The following is an 11,316-nucleotide window of genomic DNA, read 5'->3' as shown; positions in this document are numbered from 1 at the left end:
CCTTTTCTTTCTTTCTTTCTTTCTTTTTTTTTTTAATTCGCACACGCACGCACGCGCGCGCACAAACCCAAATCCCAACGGGGGTGGAAAAAAAAATGTAATTCACTTGCAAATGCGTAGTAGCCTGTTCTAGTGGAGGAGAGGGAGAGGGAGACGGGGCAGGGAGGGGCAGCGATGGCAGAGCAGGCTTGCAGGGTAACTCGGGGGGGGGGCTGAGGTGAGGCTGCACCGACTGCCCCCCACCACCAGGTCCGGCTCCATCTTCCCACGGGTGCATGTGTGCGCGCACGCCGCTAGCCGCTGTCAGACAGCAGGTATACGCAGAGCTGCGATCTGCGGCTCCCGCCGCCACCACTGCCAGCGGCCCCGGCGTGGCTCCCTCCAGGCGATGGATCCGGCAGTGCTGAAGGGGTTAAGGAAGCAGGGATAGCCCTCTTTTGTCTCGGCGGCCCTCTTTGCCATTGTTGTGGTGGAATTGAGCTTGGTGCACCTCACTTGACCACAGCAAAGCAATAAAATGGCCTCTAAGTGCTGCAGCCTCCGTCGTCCTCTGATGTCAGCTCTCCTCGAGCTTCTGCCGCCGCGTTCGCCTTTCTCTGAGCTCACACACACACACACACACACACACACACACACACACACACAGGCATGACTCTGCTCTGTGCAGTGTGTGAATTCATCCACTGTACTTTTGTTGATTTGCTGTAATAGCTCCTGCGTCAGCTGCCTTTCTTTTTTGTTTTGTTTTATTTTATCCTATGCGAGTGTATTGCCCCCCCCCCCCTCCTCCCCCCTTTATTTGTCTTGGACAGTGCAGGTGGATTGCTTCCCACTCCTGCAATACTTCAGCCCTTCCTGACCTGTGCTAATATGAGTATGTGAATTACTGCAAACCGGCCATCAGACCGGAAAGTCTTGCCACCGCAGCCACAAGAGGAATATCGAATGGAGGACGCAGACACATGTGATTTTAATTTTTAGCAGAACATCACGTTAAGCAGACTGACTGTGAAATAGTTCATTTTCCCATCGGGAGGTGCTGCGTGAGCCTGTACGAATACCAAGAAAACATGTCGGTCGGCCTGACCATTACCGCCACCTGGTAGTCGCCGTTGAATTAAACCAAGACGCCCTGCTGTCACAGCGGCTGAATGAATAATGCAGAGTTTGATGGCTCAGTTCTAAGGCCGCTGTCGCTTTGCGCTGGTTCTCTCCCCTCCGCCGTCGTTGCGTTTCCGGCAATAATAATTCAAAAACTCCGCATGATCATTTTATTTTTTTTCGGTTTGAGATGGCATTATTATAATGCGCGGCTTTGCTGCTATTGTGTTTGATTGCGCGCATGATTGTTTATAGCAGAGTCCCACCTCTGCAGACGTTGTAATTAAAAAGAAGATATACTGCTCGCACGCGCCCGTCGCCCATTTCATCTCGTCAAATGAGCATCTAGCCGCGGCGCCGAGCGCGGCCGTGGATTTATGAAAGATTCCTGATTGGCTGAATTATAATTGGCACTGTCCCGAGTGCAGGCCATTTGTGCCAGGTGTCACGCAGGCTGCATTAAACGTAGCGGCGGACTGCAATTAAAGCGGCATTTCCTCAAAGCCACCAATATTGCACCTCTACATCACCGTGAAGGGGCTTTCTGTCCTGCCCCTCCCCTCGGAACCCGTGTGGTTTCCTCTCTGGGCCTCAGTGGGTCTAAAACAAATGCTCTTTCTCATTCTCCTCGTGTTAAATGAACAAACACGAGGAGCTCAGTGCCTCATAATAAATTGATCGGAGAGCAGCAGATTCCCCCACAACAACAACAACAACAACAACAAAAACCCAGGAAATGTCTTTTGTGTGCTAGTCTGTCAGTCTCCTTCATCCACCAGTGCAGGTACTAAATATATAATAGCCGGGTTTTAATGGCCGAGCTCGTCAGCCGGACCTCATGCTCGCCCCTCCTCTTTTTTCTTTTTTTTTCTCTTTTGGGCGGAGCGGCCGGCGTCTCATCACGCCGACAGCGTTGTGTCGTTTACATATTCATATCGGAGCCTCTGCGCGACTGTTTGGCTTTATCGCCCCCCCACCTCCGCCACGCTGACGTTCAGAGCCACGGAGCAGAGATTGGGTCTGGGCTGGTGGGGTGGGGCGGCTCCCTTGGGAGCGGCGCAGGGCTAGACGGCTGTGACAGACCGGTGACCTCGGCTTTGTAACGTCATTTGCCTCCGCCGGTCGCCATGGCGTTCGCTTTCCCTATTCTTTAATGAATGAAGACGGGGGGGGGGGAGGGAGGGGCGAGGGGTTGGGGCTACCGGTGATGTTCTGCCGAAATTGGACACCCCGGCGCAAAACATAAGAAGGCATTGTGCCGCTTTCGAGTAATGGCTGGAGATTAAAACATCCCTTTATCCTCTGATGTATGCCGTGTCCCTGCGAGGCTGCCACACACCTCAGTTTGGGTTTAATTAAATGTGACATTTGCCTCCCTTTTCGCAGCAGCAGCACAGAATATTTTACTCACCCCCCGCTTTTTTTTTTTTTTTTTTTTTTTTTTTGCTCAGGTGCTCACAAACTGCAACGCCGAGCATTGTTGGGTAACACAGTGAAACAGCCTGACCACATATAGGAAGTCAGGCCGAGGCTCTAAACAGACAGTGGCTCGGCTTTTCTCTTCGAGTGCCCCCCCCCCCCCCCCAATGTAAATGCCTGTTTATTTCACAAACTCAGGTACCACAGGTTGGGTTTTTATTCCAGCACAGTGGCTGCTGTCTGTGTCAGGAGGAGGATGGCTGTAAAACAGTCCCCCTCTCGCTGCCTCCCTTTCATTGGAGCCAGGTGTTTCCTCGTGTTGGATCATGCCCAGATGGGGAACAACAGGCCACATGGCAGGTGAGAAGCGAGTTATTAATGCTAGCGGGGAAGCTACCCGCTCGGTGGCCTTCGTGCGAAAAAAAAATAATAATAAAATAAAAACCCAGAGTTGCAGGCTGGTGAGATTGCACCACGGGCCAAGGATCAACACAGGAAGTGGCCTTTTGTTGGGCGCACAAGTTCAGCGGACCTCGCTCTCTGCCGCACCGGCAGTGCCAGGCGCAGGACAAGTGTGCTGATAAAATGGCCTTTTGTTTACACTGGAGATAATATGGGTTTGCAGGAAGGAGAGAGAAGTGCGAGTGGGGGGGGGGTGAGAGAGGGGGGAGGAAGGGCACAGACACCAGCCTCATCACTTCCTTCCTCTCTGCTTTTTTTTTTCCCCTTTCTCGAATCGCCATTGTCAAAACAACAGTAGACAGAAGAGGAAGTGAGAGCTGAGCCGTAGGTCCAATTTAAAAGGGGAAAGAAAACAACAAAAAAGGCTGAAATGTGACTGCAATTTGACATCCAGAAAGTTGTTGCAGCTTAAACATTTACCCTGCTCTGCCGCCTAAATGCAGTTGGCTGCTCTTATATTCAGTTTACGCCGCTATACAGCCATTACGAGACCCTATTTTGGCAGAGAAAGTGCACAAAACGAGAATAAACGAGGACCTCCGCTCCCTTCTGGCTTTCAACACTTGTATTTCCTTTGTGCAGCGTTTCCATCAGGCGAGACGCACACATGCGGGATGGCGTAGCCGCGCACGTGGACGTGTCTCTTGGAGCCCCGTGCCCTCTGCGTGCACCTGCGCCCCCTGTCCCATTTTAACATCAGTTCTGTGGTCAGGGCAAAGTGTACATGGCAGATGGCTGCGCAGACCTCCAACAGGAAGCACGTCTGCGTTTCACAATCTCTGTAGAAACGAGAAGCGTGTACCCACCCGGGCTCGCTCTGCTCTGCTCTGCTCTGCTCTGCTCTGCGCGGCTCTGCGCGGCTCTGCAGCCGTGCGCTCCCTGTGTAATGGATGCCAGCTTGCCTGTGGTGGGTACGAGCACGAGGCGAAAGGGAGGGAGCACCCCGTCTTAAGTGGACCCCAGAGACCTCCTAGAGGGGTAGAGGTGTGGCGAACGTCTGTTTTGGGCACGGCTTGTGTCAGCGTGTTTAGTGTTTGCCTCCGAGGGCATTTATATGCAAATGTTAAACAAGCTATTGGGCTTGCTAATTACAGCGGGGCCTTTGTGTGTGCCAGACAGTGAGAGGCAAGGAGATTTTTTTTTCTCTCTCTCTCTCTCTCTCTTTTTTAAGCATCCCCAGCCTGGACTTCCCCTGCTTGTTTACTCATTGTCTTTCCTTATTGCCCCCTCATTGACACTCCCCTTTTGTGCGTCTCTGCTGTTTGCCTGCGCGCTGGCTCCTCCCCCTTGTAGTGCTGGAGTTAATGTAGGAGTAAAGAGGCGGCACTCTGGCCCTGTTTACTTCCTCTTTCTTCTGGTGGTCGAGCACCGTGTTTCTTTTCTTTCTTTCTTTCTTTTTTTCACTCCCTGTCGCGCAGCCTCCCACTACTCAGGCAGGAGAGCTGCGGCTCGCTAGCACTCCCCGCTATACCTAATGCTCAGCTAATTACTTTGGGTGATAAAAATGCATTTAGGTCAGGTTTTAATGCAATGCAAATTTATGAGCCGGCAGAAGCAAATATTAACTTGTAGAGTCAGTGATAGTCACTGGCTGGGCACAAAGGTACCCCTCCCTTAACTGCCAAATATGACATTTTTTTTTTTATTATTATTATTTTTCTCTCCCCCACCCCTTTGTTGCAGGGATCTGAGCTCAGTGATAGCAGGTTGCAAGTACTCCCTCCATCCGTACCCGCTCTAAATAGGAAACCTATAAGGGGACGCGCGATTTGCCAGAGAATCCAGAAGCTCTATTTTTATTTCTTATTCAGAACTGCAGTCAAAAAAAAAAAAAAAAAAAGTGAAGCAAAAAAGTTTCTTTTCTTCTTGCTGTTGTTCCCTAAAAATAATGATGCTATTATCTGCGGCAGTGAAACCACAAAGAAGCCCCCCCTGTGCTAAAAGGTTTTGTACGCTGTGTGTGTAATTAGAACATCCAGAATTTTTTTTTTTGCCGGTTAATAATGAGTTATTGCAACAATGAAAGTGTGTCCTGGAGAGACCCGGCCACGTGGACGCGGCTGTTTCGCACGGCAGCGACGTCTGGACGGCTTCACATAGAGACGGCCTTTTCACCCGGGTTGCGTCACAGTCGACGCTGCGGCTGATTGTCTCCTTTCATTGCACCTCTGCGAAGAAAGGAAAAAAAAAAAAAAGAGAGACGTGAAAAATATTCACGATAATAACTGCAGCGCGCCGCCTGTTTCACCATACAGGAAGTAACCAATGTCCTCTGTGTGTGTTTTGCTATTTTCCCCGTCCCCCCTTTCTGTATTCTAAAATCTCTGCTGAATACACATCCAACTGGCTGCGCCGCATTCCTGGGGAATTATTTGCCTTGTTGCTAAATGAAGAGAGGGGAAGGGAGAGCGGAGAGCCCTGGTGTAATGTTGCCTCGCACTTCATTTTGCCACTTGAGCTCCGCCGTCTGTTGCGCCGTCCGGCCGCCACTTGTGTGCCCCTCACTACGCCTATTACAACTTTCTTGTGTTGTTCCTGCGACATGGACATACTCTCTCTCTCTCTCTCTCTCTCTCTCTCTCCCTGTCTCTCACTCTCTCTCTCTCTCACTCTCTCGCTCTCTCTCTCTCACACACACACACACACACACACACATTTAGCTGGAAGGGTGGGTGGGGGTCTTTGCCAAGGAAGCCAAGTTGCATCAAAGGCTGTGTGTGTGTGTGTGTGTGTGTGTGTGTGTGTGTGTGTGTGTGTGTGTGTGTGTGTGTGTGTCAGGGTACCTCGTAGAAAACAGCTGCCCCTCGCTGTCTCTGCCTCTCACCCCGGCCTGACAGCAGCCAGAAATATGAGGCCTCTGGAGACCTCTGTCCTGGGGAGGGGAGGGAAGCAGGAGAAGGAGAGAGAGAGAGAGAGAGAGAGAGGGAGAGAAAGAAAAAAAGGACACGACGCCGCACAAACTCTCAGAACGGCTTTTGTCTCTGCGCTTTCTCACTCTCCCCGGCCCGGCCAGACGCACAAAGAAGAAAGAAAGCCGTTTGTCTTTGCCCATTCACTCATTCAGCCTCAAATAGGAGTGCTGGCTTCCACGTACACACTCCCTCTGCCAACCCCACACTGCCATTAAACCATCACATGCTTGATTTCCCTTTATCGCCTTGTTTGTAAAACTCTTTCATTAGCCGTTTTTAGTCAATTTGACCACAATTTGTCTGCCACCCTGCTTTTGTGTATGTGTGTGTGTGTGTGTGTCCCCCCACGTGCCCACCACCTCGTGCTAGCTTCGGGCCCTCCTTAGCGCCGTCTCCACCTTCCCGCTTGCCGCGCAGGTCTGGGGCTTCCCTCCCTTGTTGCCGCGCTCCTTCCTGCCAGTGTGTTCAAACTCTGACAGAGTCCAGAAAGGCATTCAGCTCCTTAATCCGGGCTCGCTCTATCAGGAATGCTAATACGTGTGATTGTGTGACCCGCCGGAGCCCCGGCAACATCTGCAGGGGTCTATGGTGAGCAGCAGCACCACCACCTTCCTCCTCCTCCTCCTCCTCCTCCTGCCGACTCCACACTCTCGCAAACCCACTCCCGACCCCTCCCTCCCTCCCTCCCTCCCTCGCCTGCTTTTGAGCGTTCACCCGCTGCCATTATTTCATTGTTTCACTTCACGCCTGTGACTGGCCAGTGCAGTTAACCCTGTGGTGCTCAGGCTGGGGGCTTCGCCGCAGTCCAGCTCGCACACAGAGGAGGTGGTGTGCGAGTGAGCGCGGGCGGGCGGGCGGGCGGGACAAGGCTTTTCCCAGGACAGGCCCTCCGAGCCTGCCCATCTGGCCTTCACACACACACACACACACACACACACACACACACACACACACACACACTCTGCCCCCCTCACACTGTTTACTTATGCATTCCACGACTAGTCACTGTGCATCTGGCTGTTTATATTGTCTGTTGTGTGGTCACTTGTGAGTTAATGGCGTGATTTAGTGTGTGTGTGTGTGTGTGTGTGTGTGTGTGTGTGTGTGTGTGTGTGTGTGTGTGTGTGTGTGTCTCTCCGCCAAAAGCTTTTTTTTTTTTTTTTTGTGCTTACTCGGCGACATCGGTAAAAGAGAGCCCGCCGCCGCTGATAAGATGAGGGCTGAGCTGCAGGGCGGCGTCGGCCAATGAAAACTTGTTATTACATTTTCACCCAGCCCTCGGCCAGGTATTGGAATTGAAAGAAATTATTGTTGGGACGGTGTCTGTTTTCAGAGAGACGAATTACTGGTAAAGCACAGCTGTCAGAGTGAATCTGCGTCAGGCCGTTGTGCCGCTGATTGAATTACCCTTCTCCTCAGTCCTGTCTGGACTCCTGCATATGTAGCCAAGTTTCACCGTGCTAAAGACAAGCGGAGGAGATTGAATATCTGCGCGCTTTGTTCGCATCCTTGCATTAGCGGCTAAGCCGCCGCGATTGTTAGGCCTGTCAGGTTTTGGCTCAGGCGGTCGCGCGCACTCGCACACACACACGCACACACGCACACACACACACACACACACACACACACACACACACACACACACACAAATTGCATTACTGCAAAGTTAGACAGGAGCTCCTATGTTGCGTTGCTACAGTTCATGCTAAACATTTAGCATTTTCTTTTTTTTTTTTTTTCCGTCACTCCCTTAAAAGGAGCCACAGAGAAATGCAGACTGTTTCTAACAGATCACAGAACTTCTCAGAGGGGCTGCAGACGGCTACACACAGACAGTTGGAACTGGTGCGCTGCTGTGTCTTTGCCAACCACTAGAGAATCACATTCACTGATGGTGTGTCTGTCTCTGTCTACCGCACACACACACACACACACACACACACACACACACACACACACACATATACTCCCTCTCTCTCTCTCTGTTAATGTTTGAACAATGATTTTTTTCCAGAAACATGATTAATCATTGCATATTTGCAGAGCAGGGACAGTGTTTCCATGGGGACATAAAGGGATCCACACTGCTTTGCATATCAACAGAGCCGTTTGCAACTGCACCAATATCTCCAGCTTGTGTCCGGAGCCCAACGAGCTTCACGGAGATTCACTCTTCTTCGTCCGACCGCTGCTGTCCAGCGCAAGAGGCTGGCGGTTGCTGAGCGGAAAAAAGCAGCAGGTTTTTTTTTTTTTCTTTTTTTTTTTTTTCCTTTTCGGCAGTGAGAAACCAGATTTGAAAGTGTGATGCTGTCAACGTGTCAATGGCTCCACATAATTTGCTATTGAACTTGGAAAGACATTTTAGCGATTGTAAAAACATTTCAAAAGAAAAAAAAAAAATACAACAGTTTCTGAATTGGACTTTCAAGGGAAGTGGAACTTTTAGCGGGAGTGGAAAGTGAGAAAAAAAGAAAGTTTGTGGTAAATATAGTGACACTGTAACGTAACACTAGCACGAAACACTTTAAGAAGAATAAGAAAAGTGAAAACTGAGCTGGATCTGACACCTCACTGTATTGGCCCCGGAACAGCACTAAAACAGGGTTCACCACTACGAATCAACAAACTTTTCAACGCCTGCAGCGCAACGGATGAGTCAAAAAGAAGCCCATGTTTTTTTGTTTTTTTTTTTAGTCAGATCAGAGTGTCAGAGCTGTAAACTATTTTTGGTTGTGTCAATATTTGCTGGTCTGCATTTCAGATTCGTGTGCTCCTCAGGTTTTTTTTTTTTGCGTGACAATGGTTCAGCTCCTTCCCTGCAAAAAAGATTAAGAGTGAATGGATCACGGGGGAATTTATGTGGGCCTGCCAGTCCAGTTCCCATGACGGCTCATTGAAGGCAGGATGGAGGGATGTCCTGCGTTTTCTTTTTCTTTTTTTCTTTTTTTTCCCAGTTCAAACATCGCACCATGACAGGCCTTCCCAGGCTCCATTTCACAGCAACCGCACTCGCTCTGGAATGATCATTTAGTCTGCCTGGCGCGCGCGCACACGCACACACACACGCACGCGCACGCACTGACGGCACATTCTGACTACGTCGTGTCTCGCTGATAAAAGGCTTGATTGCACATTAGAGCTGCACCCCTCCCTCCGTGCGCACACACGTTTTTCAAGGTGTTTTTAAGGCAGTTTAAAAGGAATGGGCCCCGCGAAGCCAAATTGGATCCGGGTATGTAAATACTGCTCTGATGTTTAATGAGAAGCAAAGTTAGCTAATTATAGCAGCTCTGAGAAACATGAGGAGGACAGTGGGAAATGTTTCCATCACTCCCCAGCTCTATAGATTACTGCCTTAATTGCCTCAATCGAATCAGGCGGAGACATTAGCCAGAGAGGCAGAGAGAGTGCGAGAGAAACATGGGGCTGATTACACATATCCGTTGGTGGCTCTTTAGATAGTCGGCCAGAAGACCAGAGGCTCGGGCTCCCGACGCACCACCAGCCCGTCTGGCTCGCCGCGTCCGCCACGCCCCCCCCCTCTCCCGATCCCCAACACGGCTATTAAGGCGCGGCTAGCAGGGTACTGCGCTCTGCCGTGCGGCGCCGTCCAGCTGTAGAGGTGATTCATGCTCGGAAGTTTTTCAAACTGTAATTACATGTAAGTCTGACACATGTTTATGCCTGATTTTACTAGCCAGCCTCTCCACTAATGACAAAGTAGCGCATAACAACATCCCCAAACATTTGTTGCAGTGCTGACTCCTCCTTTATACGTATATTTATATATGTATATATGTATATATATATATATATATATATATATATATATTTATATATTTTTTGCGTTGGCGTTACCGTTAGTCCTCCCAACAGTTAAATGTAAGGCGTGCTTGCTGGCATTTTCTCTGTTAACGCTGCATGATATGCTTTGTTAAAAATCAGGAATGTTAAGATCTTTAAAGATTGCGACGGTGCTCTGAAGTCTCAGCCTCTCTCCCTTCTGATTTACTGTCACACTGGACGCTGTTTGCAGGAAGGAAGCCGACTTCTTTTATTATATATTCTTTTAATTCCTGTGATTCCTGTTATTGCCGGTGCAGGGCTGTAAAGGGCGTTTAATGGCTGTTAAACGTGTGTCCTGTTTATATTTTGTCAGCAGGGTCGCCCGAGTGGGACTCGTTTAGATCCGTTTCATCCTCACAGCGCAGTGATATTGAGGTCAGCTGTCCAAAATGATCTCATGTTAAGGAATTGGCGAGTCAGCAGGGTCATCGTAGAACCGCTATGACGACACTTTCTCCACGGTGATCGCGCTGCCCTCCTTTCCCTGCTCTTCCGCCTCCTCTGCACGGGAACACCAGAGAAGCGTCACAACTGTGTCCGTTGAACGTCGACCTGAATGCAATTAATCAGATAAATACAGATCAGGATCATTCAGGAGCCAGACTGCTAAACCCCCACTTTCGTTAATTCCAAGCAAACCTCAGGAATGCTAAAAAATAACCATCAGTAAAACAGCAGTTTCCTGGATGCTCCAGGGGTGCAAAAGGGTGAACAGTCCTCCTTGGGCTTTCCCAGGCTGGACGCCGCATGGTGCGAGAGCCGTGTGTGTGTGTGTGTGTGTGTGTGTGTGGAACTCAGACCCCAGCAGAGACCCTTTTTAACGGCCCCGTCGGGAACGTAGGCACTGTAAACAGATAATGGCTCTTATGCAGAAAGGGCCGGAACTGGGAGGTCTCAAGCGTGCAGATGTTTAGAACGGGCACTGGGCAGTCAGAGGGGCGGTGAGCCACGCAGGCGTATTTGCATCTGCATTTCTGCTCATTGGCATTCCACTTCTCCCTGCCATTAGTTTCAGTGCAGACAGACCAGGCTGTAGGGATAAATGCCAACAGTTAGCATATCAGCGGCGGAGACAAATGCCGCGGAAGCCTGCGGGGCCGAGCGTAAACCGTCGCACACAAGCGTCTGAAATGACCACAAGTGGGTTACAACTCCCTCCTAAAATCTGTTGCATTCATTTCCTGGTTCTAAACCCCCTTCCAACCACCACCCTCCCCTCCATTGTCTTCACCGCCCCCCTCCCCGAACTCCCTTAGCCACACGCGTGTTCCCATAATTTATGGCTGCCAGGTCCTTGATCAATTGATAGCAGGGAATCCTTTGGTAAATAGAGTTTTAGACACATTGCCAATAGACCTGGGCTATTGATTGGTGTGTAAATTAAAAACTTAATCAGGTCTCTGAGATAAGATTTATCTCCGCCCCAAGCAAATTGCTGGGCTGACTTGGAGACATAAAGGCGGGCCTGTGGGCAGACGAGCGTTGCCCCGTCATGGATGCCAAGCCTGGTCCTAAAGCTTTGTTCTGTACCTGGACTGCAGCCGATGCAGCTGCTGCTGCTGCTGCTGCTGCTGCT

The 11,316-nt window shown here is 50.2% G+C and overlaps 1 protein-coding gene across 3 annotated transcripts in view; it reads left to right on the top strand.

Moving 5' to 3' along the window:
- zfhx3b (zinc finger homeobox 3b) overlaps nucleotides 1-11,316 on the top strand; it is a 134,498-nt gene that overhangs the window by 8,095 nt on the left and 115,087 nt on the right. The window contains exon 1 of one of the 3 annotated variants that reach the window (XM_076024347.1): nucleotides 2,686-2,880. The exons of the other annotated variants lie outside the window; for them this stretch is intronic. The gene's annotated coding sequence lies outside the window, so the exon portion shown is untranslated. Of the gene's footprint in view, nucleotides 1-2,685; nucleotides 2,881-11,316 lie in introns of those variants that run through there. 3 annotated transcript variants of the gene reach the window in all.

The sequence above is a fragment of the Nelusetta ayraudi genome, unplaced genomic scaffold (genome assembly GCF_046127955.1).
Source record: "Nelusetta ayraudi isolate G7.1 ecotype Tasmania unplaced genomic scaffold, CSIRO-AGI_Nayr_v1 ptg000002l, whole genome shotgun sequence".
In the NCBI taxonomy this organism is placed as follows: Eukaryota; Metazoa; Chordata; class Actinopteri; order Tetraodontiformes; family Monacanthidae; genus Nelusetta; species Nelusetta ayraudi.
This window is presented reverse-complemented; position numbering and strand designations above follow the sequence as displayed.